This window comes from Arvicola amphibius, chromosome 4 (genome assembly GCF_903992535.2).
Source record: "Arvicola amphibius chromosome 4, mArvAmp1.2, whole genome shotgun sequence".
Taxonomy (NCBI): domain Eukaryota; kingdom Metazoa; phylum Chordata; class Mammalia; order Rodentia; family Cricetidae; genus Arvicola; species Arvicola amphibius.
The window spans coordinates 97510829-97514985 of NC_052050.1; the positions used below are offsets into that span (position 1 = coordinate 97510829).

The window sequence follows — 4157 nt, forward strand, 5'->3', positions numbered from 1 at the left end:
AGCCAGAGGAAAAGCCAAGCCCACAAAAGACAAGCAGTCTTCCTTTTGTTGTGCTCTTTACTGGGAAGTGATGCCCAGAATAGAGGTGTGCCTTCCTGAATCAGTTAACTGAGGATTTTTTTCAGGAATGGCTCCGTAGTCCAGAGAATATACTTTGTGACAAATTGACATTAAAACAAACAACAACGGCCAGTGAGATCCATCTGGGACCTCCGGAACTGTGTGATAATAGATGTGTGTCTTTCATGCTAAAGGAACATGAAACCAACACACTGACTGTGCCTTTGAAAAAATGAAGGTACTATGATTTGCATCTAAATATCCCTCAAAGCTTATGTGTTGAAGGCTTGGTCCCCAGATCCTGACTCTTGGAACCTGTAGGGGATGGAGCTAGTGGGAAGAAGTTAGGTCACTGGAGGTATGTCTTTGAAGTGGACAAAGTCGGCGGCCACCATCACTTTCTCTCTTCACCATGTCTTCCCCTGTTCCCTTCCTCTTCCATCTTTCCCTTTTCTCCTTCTCTCTTCTTCCTTGGGTCTACTTTTTTTCTCCTCTCCTCCTCTCTCTGTTCCTCATCCCCTCCCTCTTCCCCCCCCCCCCCCCGCCTCTCTCTTTTTTTTTTTTTTACGAATGACACTTTATTCAGCCTTTTTCCTTACAACCAAAACTCTGGGAATTAAAAATTAACATCCTTGCCCGTGAACATCTTATACACACTGGAAAAAGTTTCCACCTTGTGCTCCACATTGTTCTGCTGTGCTTTGTCTAAATGAACCTTTATGAGCTGGCTGCCGTCCAGTTTCACATGGATCCTCTTGCCCACAATCTCACTCGGGAAGACCAAGTCCTCAAGGTTCTGGGGCGCTTTTGCTTATTTTTCATACGGCTTGGGCAGAATCCTCCTCTGAGCAATGAAGACTACGTGTTTCCGGCTGAACTTTTTCTCCAATTCACGAACCAGCCGGACTTGAATTTTTTGGAAGGATTTCAGCTGAGGAATTGGTACAAAAATTATGATGGCTTTTCGGCCATCACCAACTTCAATTTCCTTGGCCACAGTGATGTTCAGCTCCTGCAGCTGTGCCTTGAGATCCGAGTTCATCTCCAGCTCAAGCAGCACCTGAGAGATGTTGGACTCGAACTCATCTGGCTTCTTGCCATTGGGCTTGACAATCTCGGCGCTCGAGCTGAACATGGCTCGCCCTTATGGAGTGCCAGCTTGGAAAGAGCCCCTCTTCCCTCTCTTAATGGAGGAGAGTCATCTGTCTTTGTGTTACTTTCATTGGTTAATGAAGAAACTGCCTTGGCCCTTTAATAAGACAGAAAATTAGGTAGGCAAAGTAGACAGAACAAAATTCTGCGAGAAAGAGGGCAGATGCTTCAGGCAGTCGCCATGCCTCTCCTCTCCAAGATGGACACAGGTTAAGATCTCTCCTGGTAGGCGACCACCTCGTGGTGCTACACAGATTACTAAATATGGGTTAAAGTAAGATGTGAGAATTAGCCAATAAGAGGCTGAAACTAATGGGCCAGGCAGTGTTTAAATGAATACAGTTTCCGTGTAATTGTTTGGGGTAAAGCTAGCTGGGTGGCAGGACGCAGCCCTGCTGCTCCGTCTACACTCTCTGTCTTTCTCTCATTCCCTTCCCAGTTACCATGATATAAAGAATGTTGCTTCACCATACACTCCCCCCATCTTGATACCCCCCTCTCCACTGGCCCCTAAATAGTGGATCCAACCAGCCAACCAGCCAGAGACTCAGATTTCTGAAGCTATGAAAGAAAAGAACTCGTTATTTCTCCTAAGGTTGGTATCTCAGGTACGCCATCACAGTGACAGAAAGCGAACATGGAACCTATTGGACCATTTGTTCCTATAGCTGTGATTCCCTTTGAGGTGACGGGAGTGGGTTTTCTAAATAGTGATGCCTCCATCATTGGCTGGTGTGGGAGAGGTATCTGTGGTGTGGTTGGGAACAGCTTGTCTGAGCCAGAAGATGGCATCTTGCAAAGTTCTATAGGTGGTAGAGGAAAGATGTTCTCTAGAGGCTATGGAGGGTGACAGTAACATGTATTTAGAGAAGAGGGAGCATCTTTGTGGCTGGACTATGGTCAGTTGGGAAGGGAACTTTGGTGTGGGAAGTGCTTCTGTATATGTGTTCCTTTGATTGGTTAATGAATACAGAAGCTGCTTGGGCCTATGACAGGGCAGAATAGAGCAAAGCTGGAATTCCAAGAAAAGATAGAGGAGAAAAGAAGGCAGAGTCAGAGAGATGCCATGTAGCTGCCAAAGGTGACAGACAACCCAGAAGCTTACCAGTAATCCATGAGTGTTGTGGTAAAATACAAAATAATAGGAATGGGTTAATTTAAGATATAAAAATCAGTTAAGAAATTGGCTCACCAATGTGGGTTGATTATGTCTACATAAAACCTGAGAGAGCTTAAGAAGGAATTCTAGACACAAAAGAACAGAGTTTAGCACAGCTTCTTGGTGGTTGCATTTTTTTTTCAGATGGGCTCTGTTTGCTGGTGGTGAGCAGGGAAGCTACAGCTCCTTTAATAGAAGACTTCCTGACTCAGCACTGGCAGTGAAGGCTGCGTGACTTCTTTAGGGGAGGAATTCCTGGGTTGTACTAGTTGCACAAACAGTTCTGGTTCTTTTAAGAGGCCAAGCACTTAAATGGGGTTTGTGAGCAGCATGTTTCAAATTGCTTAATGGTGACATAGACCCACTGCATCTCTGGAGCTGGGGCAGTATGCATGGCTCACAGAGGCAGTGAACATGCCTCTGCCATGTTGGACTGGGTGGAGCCAACAGGTAGGACTGCAGAGTTGGTCCTAGCCATACCTGATTAGCATATAAAAAAGTACTCCTGGTCAGAATATAATGACAGATACGCATGCAATAATGACAAATTCACATGGAAAAGACTTCTAAATGGGTCACAGTGTTGGATAAATGTATGTAGGCTTGGGACACAGAAAAAAAAGAGTATAAACAGTTATAATATAAGAGTACAGACAGTCACAGATTAAAGGAGCAAAGATAATAAAGTAAATATTAAACTTATAGAAAAAGTAATAAGTAAGAAAAATAAGTCACATAAAGATGGAATGTATACAGAGAGTCGGAATTATGTATATTATTGTGTTTTCTTTGAATTTTTTGACTGTGAATGAGCTAAGTACAGAGAGACATTTCATTATACAGGCTGCTAAGCTAACCAACATATATAATTTAAAGGTATCTCAACTTTAAAATTTGAGTCTAAGGATATGTTGCTTTGGAAAAGAGGTTCTGCTTTTGTTTTCACAGAAAACAAGAACTTGTGGGTTCCTTCCAGGTTAGTATGATTTGGTCAAACAAGACCACCTGAAGCAATGACCCAGATGTTCCAACCATTCAAGACAGCTTCAGGACTGTTGGCTGAGATGGACCTACCACACATGATATCCCATGAAAGACTTGATTAACAATCAGGAGGAAGTAGTCTAGACAACAATGCCCAAATGCCCTAAATGATTGTTTATAAATGTTTGTTTACATTTGAAGGGGGATATGCTATAGAGATGAATACTTTGCATTGGTATGGATTTTGACTTATTGATTCAAATTTAAGGCCAATTTTGTTATATGTATTTCTGATCTTGTTTATTGTGTTTGTGCAGCTCATTTAAAATATAAGATATAGTTAAATACAGACTAATAGATAGTCATCTATAATAGTTAAGCTTGTAATCTAGTTAATTAGGTTTTCTAGATGTACAGAGACATGTTTCAGATGGATAGGTGTAGGACAATGTGGTACAGTAGTGGTGTTGGGATATCCTGACTTATCAGGAAGCCAGGATATACTTAGAGCTGCAATAGAACAGCTCTGGAGGAGTAGAGCCACAATAGGACAGCTCTGGGGTGGGGGCAGACCACAATAGAACAGTCCTGGGGGGTAGAGCTGCAATAGGGAAGCTCAGTCCTGGAGGAAAGGTGTCCTGACTATTGGGAAGCCAGGCTACCTGAAGCTGGGGTGTGGTGGGGGATGGTCTCCCCACAGGATACAGGGATCCTGCTCTTCTCCTGGAGAGCTGCTACAGCTGAGTTCTTCTCTGTTCCCTTATGGGAGTGTCCTCACAAAGCTATCTGCTTCTTCTCCAGC

The 4157-nt window shown here is 43.4% G+C and overlaps 1 pseudogene; it reads right to left on the reverse strand.

Moving 5' to 3' along the window:
* Positions 1-655: 655 nt before the first annotated feature.
* LOC119811222 lies at positions 656-1195 on the reverse strand (annotated as a pseudogene).
* Positions 1196-4157: the final 2962 nt, after the last annotated feature.